Source organism: Podarcis gaigeae, assembly GCF_964106915.1.
Source record: "Podarcis gaigeae genome assembly, chromosome: 1".
NCBI lineage: Eukaryota > Metazoa > Chordata > Lepidosauria > Squamata > Lacertidae > Podarcis > Podarcis gaigeae.
Genome location: NC_139678.1, coordinates 112,547,813 through 112,568,298, shown reverse-complemented (window position 1 = coordinate 112,568,298; position 20,486 = coordinate 112,547,813). Strand labels below are relative to the sequence as shown.

Sequence of the window (20,486 nt, the reverse complement as noted above, 5' to 3'; positions counted from 1 at the left end):
GGACCCACAGGTTGAGAACCGCTGGTCTAGACTCTAGGAAATGTCATCCTTCCTTTGACACACCTTCCTTGGAGGAGTTTTAAGCAGAGGTTGCATGGCCAACCTTGAAATCATGTCTGATTTAGTGAAGATTCCTGCATCATAGGGGGTTGGACTAGATGACCCTCGTACTCCCATCCAACTCTATAATTCTATGATTAAAATAGTGCCTTTGTGGCACTATTAGTGCCATCAAGGGTTGGCATTAAACAGTAGAGTGTATTCTGCAATGAATATTGTTATAAGAGATAAATACCCACTCACCTGAATAATAGTGGCATTATGTACTGAAGTTCTCACCCTAGGCCAGCAGGGGGATACTGTAGATAGTTTTCACTCAGGTCCACATATGCAAATAAGGGATTGAAAGTGACGTTGGATAGTTACAGAAAGTGGTTACTGTTGCGTTGTAGTGGAGCTCCATATAAGCAGGCTGGCCGAACCCTTCAGTTCTGTTCTGTTCTGGCCTGTGAATAAACAAGAGCTGTTTGAAGAATTGCTGTGTCGTCTGATATGTTCACCCACAACTTTACACAAACGTAGAAACATTTAAGGAGATTTGGAATTCATTTTTATAAATACCATATTAGGTTATAAGGTCTGGTTAACGACAACAACATTTCAACCCTTTTTGTAATGTACATAATACTTTTGTTGTTGTTGTTGTTGTTTTGTTTTGTGTTCTCCATGGGTACTATTTCTTGTTTCTGCTTCTTTTTTGTGACTTATCTTACACTCCGTGCACTTGTAATTTTGTACTTTTTTATTTTTCCATAAAGAATATAAACTAGGGTCCGAGGGGGACCACCATCTTCCAGCCGGGGGAAGGGATTGCCACCTGACACCTCCCATTTCCAGCTGCATCGGGCTGCCAGGTAAGGGCAGGCAATGCCCGCAAAGCCAATCAGAGGCAGGGGCTTGGTGGCAGCACTCAACCTGTCCCTTTCCTATTTAAGGGAGCAGCCAGATGTAGAACTGCTGTCAGTCCATGTAGACAATGACCGCTCCCACATCAAATGGGGGCGCCTTTTGCGTGATTGCACGCGGCCCCCCGGATCCCAGTGCGGCCCCTGATAGTTCAGGCTGGCTTCATCCTCCCCAGGCTGGATACCTGGAGGTCTCCACCGACCTCTGCCAATTGCCCAATCCCACCTGGGAAGGCGTTGCCAGGGGATTGGCCAGGTAAGGGGAGGGACCGTCCTGCCCACACAACAGAAGGTGACTCTTACCTGTGAAGCAGCAGTCAGCTCCAGAGTAGACAATGCTAAGCTGGGTGGATATCTTATATCCACATAAGACTGCTTCCTATAACCCTGTGCTCTTACAGTGGTACCTCAGATCAAGTACTTAATTCGTTACGGAGGTCTCTACTTAACCTGAAACTTTTCTTAACCTGAAGCACCACTTTAGCTAATGGGGCCTCCTGCTGCCGCCGCAGCCCGGTTTCTGTTCTTATCCTGAAGCAAAGTTCTTAACCCGAGGTACTATTTCTGGCTTAGTGGAGTGTGTAACCTGAAGCGTATGTAACCCGAGATACCATTGTATATGCTTATGCTGTCTTTTTTTATGAAAGACTATGGACTTGGCAGGTACTAGATTGTGGCTTTGAATGTGTGATTTTCCGCTCAAATAATGTATGCTGGGCACTTGGAGAAGACAACCAACCCCTAAAAAAAACCCAACCATGAATGGCAACTGAAAGGTATGTTACAGCCTGTGTAACATGGAAAGAGACTGTAGAGTCCAATTTATGCTTGTAAAAAATTCTGATATAGTATTGAGGAACTAGGAGAATTAACGTATGATCCCCTTTAATAAGTGGATTGACAATAAAACACTTTCAACTTATGAATGAACTGCTTACAGATGTAGACTTTGTTTGGATAAATATGACAATACTGGGAATGAGCTGGGCCTTGGACCTCTATCCCAAAATCCTGACATGATGGGGGGGGTACCTGCACTGGTCTAGATCAAGAGGGCCTGCAGAATTATGGCAGAATAGATTTCTAATAACTTAGATCAACCACCCAACAGAATAATTTGTGGCTGTGTGACATGCTTCTGAAACTAAGCAGGTCTGGGCCCATAAGCCTTTTGGATCAAAAACCGACTGGAAACAATATGTATGGAAGCTGCTTTTGAGATCTTCAAACTTATAAGTGTTATAACAACAGTACCAGTGATCTGTGTTTTCTGCAGGAATGTGGCACATCATTTAAAACCTTGAGTTCCTGTCAGTTGTCTGAAAAGGGCTTGTGAACTATGTGTTTTTTTGAAGCAACTTTTAAATGAAGTAAGGCTGTGCATCTCAAATTGCCACAGAATATAAACAATGTTTCAGCATATGGCTGCAATGAATCAATCAGGAAATGTACAGGGGAAGGAAGGAGATTAAATTGTCTGTGTTTTAGTTTTTCAAGTTTTTTTGGGGGGGGGTAGTGTCTCTCACTTTCATAGAAAACAATTCTGTCTCCTTCCTAAAAGAGACTCCTGGAAGGCCAAAGGGGCTTTGCTGGAGCAACTCTTGGGTTGGAGTAACTGGCTAAAATGTTTTAAAGGGTTCTAATTTTGGTTCCAGGGACACAGGTGGCGCTGTGGGTTAAAGCCTCAGTGCCTAGGACTTGCCGATCGAAAGGTCGGCGGTTCGAATCCCTGCGGCGGGGTGCGCTCCCGCTGCTCGGTCCCAGCGCCTGCCAACCTAGCAGTTCGAAAGCACCTCCGGGTGCAAGTAGATAAATAGGGACCGCTTACCAGCGGGAAGGTAAACGGCGTTTCCGTGTGCGGCTCTGGCTCGCCAGAGCAGCAATGTCACGCTGGCCACGTGACCCGGAAGTGTCTCCGGACAGCGCTGGCCCCTGGCCTCTTAAGTGAGATGGGCGCACAACCCCAGAGTCTGTCAAGACTGGCCCGTACGGGCAGGGGTACCTTTACCTTTACCTTTTAATTTTGGTTCCTCTGTTTTGCTTTTGTCAGGATGGTGTTGGTGAAATGTTTAGTTGGGGGTGGCGGTTATTTTAATTAGGATATAACTGTAGAATGTTTATTATTGTTATTGTTGTTGTTGTTATGGGTTTCTATTGATTTATTTGTTTGTTGCTCGTATAGAGTATTTTGTTTTTTAATGTTTGATGCTTCGTTGTGTTTTTATATATGTTGTACATACAACATGTTGTATATAAAACATATTTTGTCTGTTCTGAATCTCCTGCCAATCACTTTAATTGGATGGTCCTGAGCACTAGTATTACAAATGAGGCGTCAAAAACAAACAAAAAAACCCTCTCTCTATTCACTGTCTCCACATTATACATAATTTTTATTAACTTTTATCTTCCCCCCTCCCTCTGTTGTCTTAAGAGGCTTAGTGGGATTTCTTTGTTTTCTTTGACTAGATCTCTGCTTCTTAGTAGCACTTTTCTGCACCTTTTTCCTGCTCTGCAATATCCTTTTCCATACCATGTGGCCAAATCTGTGTGCAGTATTCTAAATGCAGCTGCACCATAGATTTGAGATAAAACTTGAAGATAAACAGTCTTCATTTCAACCCCTTTCCTGGTGATCTCTGGCATAAAATGTTCATTTGCAGCACAATTGCCCACAAATCCTGATCCTGCCTCCCTTTACAGTATTTGTTTTCTGGAACGTTTCTTAAAGCTGCAAACGCCCCTCCTGATGTGAACTAACAGATCAGAAACACGTTATACAACATGTGATTCCCCTGTAATCAGTGTCGGATATACGTATAAGCTAAACAAGCTACATCTTAGGGCCCCACTCTCTTGGGGGCCCCCAACTTTGATAAAATACATATTTTGTTATGTGCAAATGGCTTTAGATACCTATTAGGTCCATAAATTACCATATAGCATATATTCAACACACAAAAAACAGTGACAATTTATTGTTGACAAAGGACAGCTGGACATACAGTATAAAGGGCCCCATTACCTTCAGTAGCTTACGGCCTCATCAAACCTAAATCCGGCCCTGGCTGTAATGTAATCTCCCTTATGGGCTTTATCTGTAGGACAGAACATTATGGAACATGTGTGAGCATTCCCAGTAAAATATAGCTTTTGTGATCCCAAAAAGACTGGCGTTTTCCTTTTGAAAGCAATCTTAAAGATAATACTGAGGAACACTTGGCAAATTGTGTTCCTTTCCACTGATTAGTCCTATCATGTTCTGCTTATTTTTCTTTTCAGAAAAAAACACCTGTAACAGAGGGACGCTGAAAGCCCCAGAAATACTCTGACCACAGAGCTTCCCCCCTCCTTTTTTTTTCTTTGCTAATCTCATGCAGAAGGTCATCTGCTGCATAGTTGGTAGTTTTTGAGAGTGGACTTCATTCTCTATGCAGGGAGCCCATTTTGTATAAGAGAATCCTCGCTGAGGTGTAAGTTACTGTTTGTTTGGCATTTCTAAACAAGATGTTTGTCTCATCAGGGAAGGATTTCTTCCCCTCTCCCTTGTTGTGCGATTATTGTGTTCTTCGCTCAATAATTTCTGCAGTCTGCTAGCTGCCTTCCCACATCAGCTTCTGAAGAGCAAGTGACTGTATTTCTCTTCATGAAAAGGATTTTTTAAATGGTCTCTGCCAGAAATAGCAGGAACTCAATGTCTTGTACATTTCCCCCCTTTTTTTTAATACAGGATGTGAGTCATTATCAACAGCAGGACACCTTAGGTGTTCCGAGCGCTCTGTGTCTTTTACAACATACGAGATGAAAAAAGGAAAGATTGTTGTTGGAAAACAGCCCCCACCCCAATAGGCTTGCAAGGGGCAGTTTAAACCCTCCAAAATCCACTTGGCTCCATACTAACAACCACTCATATCATTTTCCGTTATTATTATTTTTGTACATGACATTTCATTCTGAAATGAAGTTGAAAATACAGGCAGAACTGCACACAAGAATACTAAAAGATCACTAAAAATAAGTGAAAACGCACACTATCGCTGCATTTGAAGCACATTTTTCGCCTGCACAATGGAACTTCGCCGTCCTTTTTCTTTCCCCTGTATACTCTCAAAATCTGCTCCAGGTGGTTTCAGGACCCTTCAGAGCAGATCTGGTGAGGCACGTGGAGAAAGGAAAGGATGGGGGAACTCCACACATGACGCAGACTTGGACACAACCCTCACCCATTACAGCCCTTAGCCCGGGAGCAGCCAATATGTTGCTCTCTAGATGTCGTTGGGAGGTGGGAAGAGAGAAAAGGCCGCCAATTGCAGAGAATACCCAGAGTCTGCCATCTATAAAGATGGAGTGTGGTCAAAATTTTATGGAGCAATCCCCTACTTGGGGAATATGGGAGATGTACCACCACTGGCAACAAAGGCCTGTATAGTTAAAGCTATGGCTTTCCCATAGTGATGTATGGAAGTGAGAGCTGGACCATAAAGAAGGCTGATTGCCAAAAAATTGATGCTTTTGAATTATGGTGCTGGAGGAGACTCTTGAGAGTCCCATGGACTGAAAGAAGATTAAACCTATCCATTCTTAAGGAAATCAGCCCTGAGTGCTCACTGGAAGGACAGATCCTGAAGCTGAGGCTCCAATACTTTGGCCACCTCATGAGAAGAGAAGACTCCCTGGAAAAGACCCTGATGTTGGGAAAGATGGAGGGCACAAGGAGAAGGGGACGACAGAGGACGAGATGGTTGGACAGTGTTCTTGAAGCTACCAACATGAGTTTGACCAAACTGCAGGAGGCAGTGGAAGACAGAAGTGCCTGGCATGCTCTGGTCCATGGAGTCACGAAGAGTCGGACACAACTAAACGACTAAACAACAACCACCACCACTGGGCCAGCAAAACAGCTGCCATATCCTATCTTGCTAATATTAGTAGTAGTATTAATTAGATTTCTTCCACACTCTTCACCGTAAGGTTCCAGAATGACTTACAATAATTTATTTTTTAAAAAAACTGGATTAAAACTAGTGAAAGTAATTCAGTTATATAAAACGATCAGTAGTTATATGTGCTCAGTCCGGGAAGGAAGGGGGAAAGTCATTACCCCTCAGTTATAGTTGCCAGCACCCTTAACAAACTACAACTCTCTCTTTGGGAGACAGCCAAGTGTTTTCCATGTATAATGTGGATGGGGCCCCAGTTTGGTTTGGTTTCTGCTTGAGGGATTGCTTTAAAAGGACCTTGTTTGTTTGTTTGTTTGTTTGTTTGTTTGTTTGTTTGTTTGCAAACTTGTGTGCACATGGCCAAATTATCTCAATGGCTTGCGCAGAATGGCAAACTTGCTTGACAACACAAACCTTGGACCTTGTAAGTGCCATTAATAAATTGAATTTCAGATATTGTTCAGAACTAGCTGATTTCTACATATACTTATAAATATGTGTGACTGGCTCAAAAGGGCCTTTGGGGCATCTCTTTTCTGTTTATACATCCCATCATCTCTCTCTCTCCCCCCCTTGGATGGGCAAAATTGAATCACATTATCTTCTAATGATAGTGAAATATACTTTTATTTAGCGTGCTGCATGTTCTCCTAAGGGTGGGGAAATGAGTTTCTTTGCAGTCAGTCCTTTAAATGTTTCGGATTGTTAAAGCAGTTGGTGGATTTGCTACGGGATGAATCACGGGAAGCCATGGAATCAATTAGTGGGGAACCTTTCACAATATATGAAGTACCAAAATGAAAAGGTCTTCAGATTGTTATCATTTAATTACATTGTGGTTTTGGCACTATACGGCCAAATAAGAGCCAGCCTGATTTTATTTCTGCTTTGTGGATTCTTGCTGCTTTAAAAGCATCTCATCTAATGCTTTTTTAATTACAAACTTATGCACGTATGGCTATATTATAACCAACAGTTAAATTCCAGAATACCTTAGATTTCTCAACCATTACGTATTCCGGATACTCACAAGTACTGGGGATTAATGTGCTGTATATCCTTCAGAAATAGTTCAACTGCACTATTATCTTTCCATCACCATTAGCAGAGCGCTAGTTTATTACAGCTTAAACCTTTAACCTATATGTGTATGTGTTTATTTCCAAGTATCATTCCTAAGATACCTTTGCTTTCTTCCCCCCTCTTTTTTAAAGAGAATTTTGTGATCACCTAAAAGACAGGTCCTTTTAAAAACGATTCTTCTAGAAGACAAAGCCTATAATTCCAGAAGGAAACATTACACAAACCATGGGATCAAATTGTTTTCAAACTTTGATTTCACTGCTCTTTAAATGATAGTATATGATCTTCCCAGCAGTTGTGGAAAAAGGTGAATTTCATGCTGGGAATCATTAGCAAACAAACATGAACCTCCCTATAAGATGGTGGCACATGATTTTGGTTTCAAGATGGAAGCGGCAGCTGAGAAATTCGGATGGTGGGGAGAAGAATGCATTGGTTTGACGCATAAACCATCAAGCAGCTGCATGAAATACCTGCATCACTTCTTTCATGTTGGGAGGTGGAGCTGCTTAGAGAAAGCAAAGTGCATTGAGCAAGCAACAAATTCTGGAACAGACGGAGCAAAGTCAGCTACTTTCAGCTGACTTCTCAAAAATTCTCATTACAGAAATTTTCATCATTGCAAAGTACTTTTGGAATCTGAAGAGCCTATTGGCATAATTGCATTTCTATGTCCTGAATGGACTCCTCGCTACCCAGAAGGAAAGCATCTCATAAAACTGTTCATAATAAACTGTTTTTTTTATTAAAATTAAAGAGCAGCCATTATGAGGATCTATAAATCTAGCCAGTTGCCTTGAATTAGGGTGGAGGCCCTGTAAATCTGTGGCCCAGCTGAAGATAATTGGGCCATAATTCCTTTTTAAACAGCGTTTCCTGTGCCGCAAGCCTTTCCCTTTCACTCTTTTGTCTACTAAATGTGCCTGTATGCGTATTCCTCACCAGTCCTACAGCAACGACCCAGGAACGTTAGAATCCAATGTTGGCCCTGTTAGCGAGTGACATTGCTGCCTCCTCCAACCTCAACCCACCCAACAAATACCCCAGAGAAACCCGGAGCCACAGCTGAACAAAACTCATGCAAAAAGTGAATTGGCACCTTCTAACTTGGAAGATGTATTGATGGCCACTGGTGTTTCCATGATGGCACTTGTTTTGAGCTGTTCTGGTTCAGTTTCACTCAAATTTCTGCGGCGATGTATAGACTCCAACCAGAAGCACTAGTTCACGCAATGGTCTGATTTAAGTGGTAGCAGTTGACTGGGTGTCAGGGACTGGCTAGATGAGGAGTGTTGGAAGCCACCCGACCAAGATGCCTCCAGGGAAAATGCCTCCAGGAGAGGACAGTCTGGACACAGGTTCAGACTGGTGGACAACTGGATACACCCCAGAGGAGGAGAGGAGCTGGGAGATACAGGAGGGTGAGGAAGAGGGGGAACCAAGCAGATGCTCCAGCCCCTCGCAAAGACAGAAGTCAGAAGTCACCAGATGACAATGTGTCTGCCGAAAGCCTGCTAGCTCTTCCTCTCACTCCCCAAACAAGGCGTTTGCTCCATGTAGCAGAACAGAGAACAAGAGACAGGAAATGTCCCTCAGGGCTACCTGTAGGCAGAGGGAGGGATCTGACACCTAGAAAATAGTCTAGAAGAGGAGGAGCTAGCCACTTGATGAACAACAGCTTACATGAGAACATATCTCATGAGTTTCCATATATTCCTGTTCTGATTTTATAATAAAATGGTTAACTACAAGTTCACTGTGTGACTTTGTTTCTCTCTCTCTCTCAGCTTCACTGAACTGTGCTAGGTCTCAGAGTTCAAGGTGTGACATTAGGCATGAGCATATGCACAAAGAAACGTCAATTTGCCATTGAAAGAGGCAGAGGGAGAAGTGAGAAGCCGCCACTGCACGTATCTCTGTTTTGGTAGCCTTGGCAGGACCATCGTTCAGCGGTAGAGCAGGTCTCAGGTATCTCCAATCCCAGTTATCTCCAGGTAGGGCTGCAAATGTGGAGAACTGAACTTGAAAGTGGGGGAAACGAGGACCTAAAATTGACACATTTGCCCATCTGTATGGGTGGTAAATTGCACAGCACACGTGACTGTGTGCTCAGAAGATTAATCACCATTGGTAGACCTTTGCTATTTGCCAGATTGCATTACTTGGCAGTAAAAAAAGTTCACATGTTCATCTGGGCCTCATCAAACATTGCCTAGTCTAATTATGTGTACTTATGTGTGACACAGTTCTTAGGCAGAAGTGGAAGGAGGTTTTTGCAAATGTAGCAACAGGCATACTATTTTCCTTCTGGAGCAGGGTCATGATTTGGGATGACCAATCTGTGATCTCAGATGTCTGGCACACAAACTCAAAAAAATTGCACCCCACCTCTCATCATAAAAAGATCACATTTTTACCAATATACTGCTGAGACTTTCATTTGCGGTGCAATCACAATGAGCTCATAACAGTTCTGAATTATTATTTTTGCAAAAAGGAAGATTCAACATTTGAAAGGTTATATATGCTGCATTTTTAAAGTTTTGCATCTTGGCTTTTGATTGGCATATGAGAAAAAAGGAATCTTTATCAACATATGGCACTATTATTACATTTTCCCTCTTTGTCAGAAGACATTAATCTATTAATTTGTTACCTAGGAACAAGCTCGGCTAAGATTTTGAGAAGGGAGCTTGAATTAAAAACATTGGAATGGATCCAGATTAAGGCTCCAATCCTAACCCCATTTGCCTGGGAGTAATCCCTGTTGAATTCAATAGAACCTACTTGAAAACAGAAGTGACCAGGACTGTGCTGCAAATTCCCATGCAGGTCTACTATGAAGTCTGTTGAATTCAGTGGGGCTTACTCCTAGGAAAAGACCGTATAACAAGTAACAAACAATTCTTTTAAAAAACTGAAACAGAAGCATTCTACATGAAACCTTCAGGAAACTGAAAACAACTGCGCTGTATATTTCATGTATAAAGCTGTATGTTAGGTCTTCAGTAAAGGTAAAGGGACCCCTGACCATTAGGTCCAGTCATGGACGACTCTGGGGTTGCGGCGCTCATCTCGCTTTAGCAAGCCAAACTTTGTTGTTTTGAATACACACACCCCCCCCAAAAAAAAACCCCAGGGTAAGTGGAGATGATTTGTGTTACTTTCTTGCTTCTCTGGTCCCACCCCCACTCCCCGTCCTGACATCTCACAGTCAGTTCTGACCCCAGATCTTTTGTACCAACAGTCTTTTAGCAGTTAGAATGCTCATATGCACAGTGGCGAAGCTTGATGCTCCAGTACCGGGGGGGGGCAGAGAGCAGGCGGGGGCAGAGCTGGTGCGCATCCCAAGGGCATGGCACGCCACCCAAAGGGGCATGACGCACGTCCTGGGGGCGTGGTGTGCCGCCCAGTGCAGGTGGGGGAACAGCCACGATGGCACCCCACCTGGATAGTGCTGCCGGTGGCAGTGCGCTCCCCCCACACTCCTCTTCCTCCACCAGTGTGCAGTCATACCTCGGTCACGCATGAGCAGAAGTGTTAAATCGCACTTTGCACATGCACAGAAGCGCCAAATCACAACCCGCCCAGACGCAGATGCAGCTTTGTGGGTTGCAAACGTCCCTCCCACACAGATCACGTTCGCAACCCAAGCGTCAACTGTATATACATGCCATGACACCAGAGCAACTCAGCCCATGGCTCCAGAGTCAAGTTTCTGTGACCAACAGGCTTTCCTGCCTTAACAACTCAGCCTTTGGTTAAGAATGTTTCAGAGGCTGCAGCTGTTTTCTTCCTTTTTTTCAAGTTTTTCCGGCTTTCATGAGCACATCGGGCAAGTGTCTATTCTCCAGCATAATTTGGAAACATGAAATGAGAACAGAACCCACCCTGCAAGCTAGTGCTGATGCAGATCTAAGAGTAGAAAAAGACTTAAGAGCACAAACAGAACTTGTATTCCCACCCACCCTCCAAGGAACTAAAAAATGCATGCATGAGATTCTCTGGCAGATTCCCCTTTCGAATGGGCCAGGCCCAAAAAAGCGTAAGTTCAAACTAGGGATGGGGGGAAGAAATTTGATCCCGTTCACATTTAAATGTTAACTTGCAAAATTTACACTTTCCAAAATGTGTATGAGAACTGAAACACAGCCGTCCTTTGGACGTGGCATTTCTCCAAGTTTTGCAAAGGAGTTCTTTAGCCAAGTAATGTGTAGAAAAATGCATACACTAGCATAGAACCTGCATATAAATGTGCATATTAGTGAAAATATCAAAATGTGTTATGTTATATTGCATAGAGAGAGAAATATGTATCAGGAGAAATTCACACCAAAATGCTGGATTTTCAGGGCTCCCCCCCCCAAAAAAAAAGAACTTATATGAAAACATGGAGAATTGATGATTGGAAGGCTAAGAAACTGAAATTGACAGATTTTCTCGCCTTGACTTCAAAGGCAGAAATACACTAGGCACTTCCAGCCCATTCAAGGAGTCTATTATAAGATACTTGCCAACATTATTTCAGAAGCTACCTTAAAAAAAAAAGACCTAATGAACTATGTGCATCAATAAATGAATCTGTCAAAGTGTTGTTGTTTTAACTGAATCATGGCACAATAAGTGATTTTTTTGACAGATCTTGCAATACAGTTTTGTACATCCAGAGACTAAGCATTCAGGCTAGCAAAATAAATTCCTTCTGTGATAAATCCCTCTTGGATAACTGCATGAAACATAGAAATGACCAATTCACCCTGAGTGGATAAATAGACTGCAAATAAAAGCGTGTCAAAACAACGGGTTTTTCTGCTGATCTGTATTTATCTAAACTAAAGCCAAGTCTTCTCTCAGAGAAGGAATATGACTTGGCAATCTGAGCCAAGAACTATATGTTATTGCTCCCTGAATACCTTCCTATACTGTGATATGAATCTTTATAGGTACAGCTGCACCAAATGTTCTCCCATTTAAATTTTTTAGGCACAGGTAGTGCTTTGGGATGGCGACTCTTTGTACCCAACACACTAATTGTGAGAATGGTTGCCTTAAGAAACAAAACAAAACAAAACCTTCTTTGCTGACATTATTTGGAACACGACACTCTGGCAGTTCAATCAAGCAATCTCCTTTATTGGCACAGAAAAAGCGCATTGTATACATGGATCACAATGCAGTTAACGAAACATAGTAGGAGATACTTTTAGGATAAAACTGTCCAGACATTGTGAGGTACAAAAATGGCTCTTGGGACCTATGGTGATTTCATGGCATCGCTCAAAAATCTTCCCACATTCTCCACAACGTCATTACCACAGCAGTTCCAAACCTGCCTGGCAGGTTGTTTCCAGAAGATGGTGCTCAGGGACTTTTGCTCTGCAACACGGAATTTATTCTATAGGGTTCTACAGAATTCTCCAACACTTCTCCTTCACCAGAAAGAGAGTGTGAAGGGGGAAGAGATATGGAAAAATGAAAGAAGCCAAACATAGCCACACATCCCTGATTCTGAGTAGACATGCACAACATTGTGAGGAAAAAATAGCTAGTGGACTTGAGGGCAGAATAAGAGGAAGAAGCAGAGGCCTGGAGTTGGGGTGAAGAGCTAGACATGCATCAGGCCAAGCAAAACTGTGGCATAATAAAATACATATATACCATATTTTTCAGTGAATAACAGGCCCCCATGTATAAGACACCCCCTATTTTGGGGGACTCCAAATTGAGAAAATAGGGGGAGATTCTATCCATGTATAAGACGACCCACAATTCTGAACATAATTTTTAAATAAAAAAACCCCTAATCTTATAAATTGAAAAGTATAGTATATTGTAAGTGGTCTGTGATAAAGAGCTGTTATTGGGAATACAGTGGACAATGGAAAGTAGTCAAAAATGAAGTGAATTTCACATCTTGAGTTGAATCAACCTATCAAATTCTGATTGAAGAACTCTCACCACAACCATCCTAAATATTGCATCTGAGCTTGATATGCATATTGCAAGGGCCCTGGCACCAGACAGTTTTAACCCACACACAATGTAATCCTAAAAGTGATGACAACTGATAAGTCTAACAGAATTGCATGTGGTTTGTTTTTTAATGTTAGCGTGCATTCAGAATCCCATCGTTCTCTAAAACTCTTGAGTCTGCTGTATTGTTCAGTTGCAGCAAGACTTGTTTGTTTTAGTTCTGTATTTATATGCCACCAATTCCAGTGTTAGAAACTGAGATGTGAAAACTAGGAGCTAAATGGCACCTTAAACCTAGATTATGGGCGCAGCAATGGAATGTCTAGGTGTACTTTTTTAATAACCAGAATACAAAGCTGAAAATGAATGAACTGCAGCTAAAATATTATGTTCGTTTTTCACATTGCCTAGTCCTTTCCCTGCCCACCCCCCTAATATTCTTAAGAAGGTCTCTTCTCTAGTCTTCAGAGAGTAGCTGGAAGTGGAGAGGCAGAAAAAGGTCCTCCTTTCCTTCCACTCTGCAGTTTTAATCTGAATTCTCAGGTGCAGTATTGCGCCCAGAGCTCAGAAAGTGTTCGCACTAATGAAATTCCCTGTCGCAAAATGCGCCTAGAACATTGGGAGTTTGGAACCCTGACCAAGTCATACAATATAACAAGGTGGTGTATGGGGATATATTTACAATAAAATATATGATTCATCAGTAGCTTGGACGCATCCCATGAATTTGATAAAAGTATTCATTTGATCCATACTGTATTACACAAAAAATGTTTTCTTTCTTCAGTGGAAAATGATGTGAGCAGAGCACCCTCTGGTGTCCTGTCACTGGTACTATGTAATATAGAAGATGCACCTTCCAGCAAGATGCAACAGCTAAGATAAACTCTTAGCTGACATCCGCAAAATGTATTTATCATCTTTATTTCAAGAGAGAGAGAAGGGCGGGGGTGGAGGGAGATGCAGAATAACCATTTTGTTTGCTTGCTTAATTTCTGGTATAAATCTGGAGAGAGAGAGAGAGAGAGAGAGAGAGAGAGAGAAGAGAGAGAGAGAGAGAGAGAGAGAAATCTCTCATGCTTTGCAAAAGAACACCCTACAATTATCACTTCAGAAGAAACACATAAATCCAAATGGCAAGAGAAAAACAGATGGGTCTTCAGAAAACAGAAGGAGCTCCTGGGTCTTCAAATTCTCTGGGACTGGCTATAATTATTATAGCTTAAAATGCTCCTATAAGCATGCAAGACACATTAACAGATCATTAACAAGGAATGTATTTTTCTCAAAGGTCTCTTGTATGCAAAACTCATTTTAATAGGAAGTATCTATGCACCAAATGAAAACAGATCGTCCTTCTTTGCTGAATCTTTTCCACGGGGCTTTTCTAAACTTGTTATTTTGCACACTGGGACTCAACTGCGTGCCGGCAAATTCAGGTTGTACAGTTAAAGGGGAATTGGTGCTCATGTGAAGCAACCCCACCTATGAAAAAAATATCAACTTTTTGCAGCAAGGAAATGCATTGGAAAGTGTGGGGTAGCAACTGCTTGATGCAACATTGTATAACCACCCCTGCAAACAATACACAATGAACAGTCAACATCCCATGACCTCCCTTCAAACTTTGTGTGAACAAATCAGGATGAATGCTTGACAAACAGCTCTTCTGAAAGTGATCATACATCACAAAATAATAAATACAGTCATGCCTTGTTTCTTGACCGCCTTGGTACTCAGACATTTTGGCTCCCAAACGCTGCAACCCCGGAAGTGAGAGTTCCAGTTTGCGAATCAATTTTGCAAGCCGAACGTCCAACGGGGCTTCCGCAGCTTCTGATTGACTGCAGGAGCTTCCTGCAGCCATTCAGAAGCCGCACTTTGGTTTCCAAACATTTTGGAAATTGAACGTACTTCCAGAACAGATTCCATTCGACTTCCAAGGTACAACTGTATCCAACTTGTGGGAGAGAAGGAACTTGAAATGTGTTCCAAATCAGGGGTGGGCAAACTTCTGGTTTCTGGAATCTTTGTGTTTAAATCAAAGCCTCAAAACCCACCCATCGGGGCCTTGTGTAATAATAATAATAATAATAATAATAATAATAATAATAATAATAATAATTTATTATTTCTACCCCACCCACTCTGGGCAGCTTTCAACAGAACACTAAAAACAGAATAAAACTTCAAACATTAAAAACTTCCCTAAACAGAGCTGCCTTCAGATGTCTTCTAAAAGTCGAATATTTATTTCCTTGACACTGATGGGAGGGTGTTCCACAGGGAGGGCACCACTACTGAGAAGGCCCTCTGCCTGGCATACACTTAGAACTAAAGAAACATAAATGGAATAATTTGTTTTGAGTCCCAAAACTGAACTCACAGTCCTTTCCACAATTATTATTTTTTAAAATCTGCTTTGGGCTACCCCACCTGCCTTGCTATTTTAATTTCATCCAGAGAGAGGGTCCTTTTGTCGTTGCTGTTGATAAGCAGCCGGGAGTCAGAAATCCCTGACCATCTCTGATATCCCTGCTGCCAACCCATGTTTTAGATGACAAATTAGATCAGGAATGGTGTTGCTGACTCCATCTCCCATCATCCCTGACCACTGGCCATGCTGGCTGCGACTGATGGGAGTCCAGCAACTTCTAGCCTTCACAAAATAACACTGGAGCGTGAATGACAACTGCAGTGCTGCAATTCCAGTGAAATTTCCAGGACAGCCTGAATGTACAAGAACATAAGAACAGTTCTCCTTCATCAGGCTATTCACCAATGCTATTCTAGGCTGCATCAACAGAAGAATAGTGTCCAGATCAAGAGAAGTAATAGTAATACTCTATTCTGCCTTGGTCAGACCACACCTGCAACGCAATTTAAGAAGGATGTTGACAAGGTGTGCAGAGGAGGGCAACCAAGATGATCAAGGATCTGGAAACCAAACCTTAGGAGGTATGGTTCAGGGATTTTTTAGCCTGGAGAAGAGGAGATGGATAGGAAATAGCCATCTTCAAATATCTTAAGGGCTGTCACATGGAAGATGGAGCAAGCTTGTTTTCTCCTGCTCTGGGGGCAGGACTCGAACCCATGGCTTCAAGTTGCAAGAAAAGAGATTCCGTCTCAACATCAGGAAGTACTTTCTGACAGTAAGAGCTTTCTTTGGAGCTTTTAAAGCAGAAGATGGGTGGCCATCTGTTCTGGATGCTTTAGCTGAGATACCTGCACTGCAGGGCAGTGGTCTAGTTTCTATGATTCCAGGCCAGGGGCCCACCTAGTCCAGAAATCTGCTCATAGATGCCTATGAGAATCCCACAAGCTGGATTTAAAGGCAGCAACACCCCGTAGTTTCTGGCAACTTCTGGTATCAAAGGCTATTTCACGAAACCTTTGCCTCACTGCACTGCTCAGGTGCTGTTGCAAGGAGAAAAGCAGGACACCTCCACAGCAAAGCTTTCCAAACTTTTCCTGTTGGTGACACGCTTTTTAGATGTTTCACAACACAGTAATTCATTTTTACTAGCAAACTGAAAGTTAAACTAACCCCTTTCCAGCCCCGGGAGGAGCGCACGGAGCATTTGCACGACACACCTACACACTGCAGCCGCAGTTTGGAAAGCTCTGCCCTACAGCCATGTAAAGTCCGTTAGGTGAGATGCACAGCTGAAATGCCTGGGAGGGTCACTTCTCAGGTGCAGCTGCGAGAGACAGGGGGAGAGGACGGCTGGAGTATGATGTCGGATTCCCATCAGCCCCAGCCAGCTTGGCCAATGGTCAGAGACAATGGGAGCACCTGAGAGAGTCGGGCAACATTTGGTGGACACCAGGTTGGAGAAACCTGGAGGAAGGTTTTTCTCCCTTGGCTGGGCTCCTACATGAATTGTAAAAAAAAAAAAAGCTCTGTTAAGGCTCTGGGAAAAGGTAAAGGGACCCCTCACCACTAGGTCCAGTCGTGGCCGACTCTGAGGTTGCGACACTCATCTCGCTTTATTGGCCGAGGGAGCCGGCGTACAGCTTCCGGGTCATGTGGCCAGCATGACTAAGCCATGTCTGGTGAACCAGAGCAGCGCACGGAAACACTGTTTACCTTCCCGCCGGTGTGGTACCTATTTATCTACTTGCACTTTGACGTGCTTTTGAACTGCTAGGTTGGCAGGAGCAGGGACCGAGCAATGGGAGCTCACCCCCGCGGGGATTCGAACCGTCGATCTTCTGATCGGCAAGTCCTAGGCTCTGTGGTTCCAAATTTATAATCTGGTGGCCCTGACAACTTCATTTTTGGGTATGATGAGCAGCAATGTGTGACGCTAGGAGGTGAGGTCAAATGACCAGAAACCCTCCATGTCTTCCACCCATTAGATGACCCTCATGGTCCCTTCCAACTCTACGATCTATGATCTATCTAATCTGACAGATTTGCCAGTAAAGAGTGAGCCAGACTTTGCCCCAGATTAGTAAGAAACACACACAAACAAACCCACCCAGAAGGTCACCCACTACCGTGATGCCTGTGTCTAAAACGGTGCCTCAAACCCGTCCCCCCCCCCCAATACTTTGTTGCATTGCTGGATGGGGCCTGCCCTCTACAGAAACAAAGAATTGTAGAGTTGGAAGGACATCTAGCCCAACCTCCTGCAATGTCCCGCAGGCTTCCTGAAACAACTGTTGAAATGGAAAGTAGGTCCCACAAAGTTCAGTGGGGCTTAATCCAAAGTGAGTGTGTCTTATAAGGGATGGGGAACTTATGGGATGCTCCTGGACTGCATGGCTCTGTCAAGGGGAGCCAGAGTTCAATGGAATAACTGTTGTAGAGCAGGAGACTCTGAATCTCACGGTAGTGGGTTTGAGCCCCATCTTGGGCAGAAAAAATCCTGCATTACAGGGGATTGGAGTAGATGACCCCTGTGGTTGAGTGAGACTGTGAATCTCAGGGTCGTGGGTTCAAGTCCCATGTGGGGTGGGAAAATTCCTGCATTGCTGGGGGTTGGAATGGATAACCCTTGTGGTCCCTATATGACATGGGGTGGGGGGAGAGCGCGCTGAAAGGTTTATTCCCCGCGCACCGCGTCTGCAGCTGCGCCTGGTTTAGGCCCGCGGTCTTACTCGTGAGCAAGCCAACGTTAAGAAGCGCCGGGAGGGTGGAAGACGAGGCTCCCCCACCCCCAGCCCCCGTGTGCCCGATCTGTTTCAGGGCAGGCCTAGAAGAGGCGCGCCAAGAGCGCGCGTCCGGAACACGGCGTCACCTCTAGTCCCGCCAAGGCGCCTCCACCCCCGGCCAGGCGGCTGAGCGCTTCCCCCGGGGCGCCGGGGCTGCCGGAGCTGCGGCCACGTCAGCCTTGCGCCCCGCCCGCCTTCCCGCCGCCTCCGGTTGCGAGCCGGATCCTCCGCGCCTCTCTCGCTTCCCTCTTCCTCCGGCGCAGGCCTGCCTGCCTGCCTGCCTGCTCCACGACTCCTGCTCCTTTGGCGGCTCCTGCTCGGCGCCGGCCAGCGGAGGGAAGGACCCCCAGCTCCGCCACCCGGTAAGTGCCCCCAGCGCAGAGGAAGCGGACGGAGGACCAGGGACTGGGAAGGAAGCGCTTTTCTCGACGCCTCCTTCCTTCCGTCCTTCTCTCCCAAGCAACATCCCATTGGTGTTCCAAGAGCTTGCTGCGCCGCCCCAAAACTTCAGGGATTGCATTCCTTATGTAGGCACCTTTTCCTTTTGTCACCCGGGGCATCCTCTGGGTTCTCATGGCCGCACATATTTGGCTACCCCCCCCCCCAATCTGTAGTCCCATTCTCTTTCTTCCTCCCTCCCTCTTTTCTTTTCTTTCTTTCTCTCCCTCGCTCAGTGGATTCCCTTTCCTCTGCCTCTTCTCCCCGGACCCCAGTGTGTTTCCTTGCTTTAAAATAGTTACCTGGTAAGTAGAGGACACTTAGAAATGGAGGAGGAAGGGATACAATGGAAGACATCACCAACCATAGAATTCTAGAGTTGAAAGGGATTTTGAGGGTCCTGTAGTCCAATCCCCTGTAATGCTAAAGCATCCACGGCAGATGGCCATCCTACCTCTGCTTGAAAACCTCCAAGGAAGGAGAGACCGTTGCACTGGAAAACTGTCATGAAGGTGATGTTGTTTGTTGTTGTTATTATTACTATTATTATTATTTGTACCCCATCCATCAGACTGGGTTGCTCCTACCGCTCTGGGCAGCTTCCCACATATAATAAAACATTAAACATTTTTTAAAACTTCACATGTCTTCTAAAGGTTGAATATCAAGCCTGCAGCCTTCTTCACTTTGAAACCTCACAGCAGCTCCTGACATAGTGTTTCAGAGGGTGTTGCGCCCGGCCAAGTTCATCCGATAGCTGCAGCTTTCATTTCAGACTGTGCAGAACCTGCTCTGCCATTCCTCCAAGGAGCTGGAGAAGGCCTGGGTTAGACTGGCTCAGTTGGTAGAGCTCAAGACTCTTATTAAAATCTCAGGGTTGTGGATTTGAGTCAAAAGGTCCCTAAATTGCAGGCAGTCAGAGCCAGTGTGGTGTAGCGGTTAAGAGCAGTAGCCTCGTAATCTGGGGAACTGGGTTCGCATCTCGGGTCCTCCACATGCAGCTGCTGGGTGACCTTGAGCTAGTCACACTTCTCTGAAGTCTCTCAGCCCCACTCACCTCACAGAGTGTTTGTTGTGGGGGAGGAAGGGAAAGGAGAATGTTAGCCGCTTTGAGACTCCTTCGGGTAGTGATAAAATGGGATATCAAATCCAAACTCTTCTTCTGCTTCTGCTTCTTGTGGTCCTGTTCGGTTCTACAATTCTATAATTCTGTATGGTGGCGTGCATGGCATATGTTATGAGGATAACAACCCTCTGAAGCTGAGAGATGTGGGGGACTGGTCCAAGGTCGCCAAGTCGGTGAGCTTTGGGACTCGATTGGGGATTTGAACCCAGGTCCTAGGGCAAGACTCTGCCCGCTGCACCACACTGGCTGTTGTGCATAGAACCCCTTTGCACAGCCATTGAATATGCAGCCAGCAGCAGGCTGGGCATTGAGTGTGACAAAATGCTCAGGTGGTGTCCCACACCATAAACTGGGAGTGGATAGTTTTACGATGGTTCTGTTATTGCGCCTGTATTCTTCGTGTCATTTTTTAAATTATTATTATTTCATTTTGCTCTCTCAGATTCCTTCAGTACCTGCTTCTTTCCACTCATTCTTCTTTCTTCCCTCGCCAGGATTTTCTTTTTACCCACAAATAACCCAAGCCTAAATGGTCATTTCCTTGCAATCACCTCCTCCTCTGGGCTTAAAATGCTAGGATTACTGTCTTTACTAGTGGCTGTGCTTTTTAATAGCAGAAATCAACAAGTGGTGGTGGCGATGGTTGTGGTTGTTTTCGGATTCCACCCTTGGAAAAGCTTCGCTTTTTATCTTGTCCTGTCTGAAGTATAAATCTGGCCAGCACAGATGCTCCCAAGGGGATTGTATTGGGGAAGAACATGAGAAGAGCCTGTTGCATCAGGCCAATGGCGTGTCTAAGTA

The 20,486-nt window shown here is 44.4% G+C and overlaps 2 protein-coding genes across 3 annotated transcripts in view; one reads left to right on the top strand and one right to left on the bottom strand.

Annotated features, from left to right (window-relative positions):
• Nucleotides 1-20,486, bottom strand: part of FRZB (frizzled related protein) — a 181,048-nt gene that overhangs the window by 86,235 nt on the left and 74,327 nt on the right. The window lies entirely within an intron of this gene.
• The window catches only part of DNAJC10 (DnaJ heat shock protein family (Hsp40) member C10), a 36,762-nt gene continuing 34,323 nt past the window's right edge, over nucleotides 18,048-20,486 (top strand). Inside the window, exon 1 of one of the 2 annotated variants that reach the window (XM_083707359.1) lies at nucleotides 18,048-18,483. The gene's annotated coding sequence lies outside the window, so the exon portion shown is untranslated. Of the gene's footprint in view, nucleotides 18,649-20,486 lie in introns of both variants that reach the window. The other variant, XM_083707360.1, reaches the window with a different exon arrangement.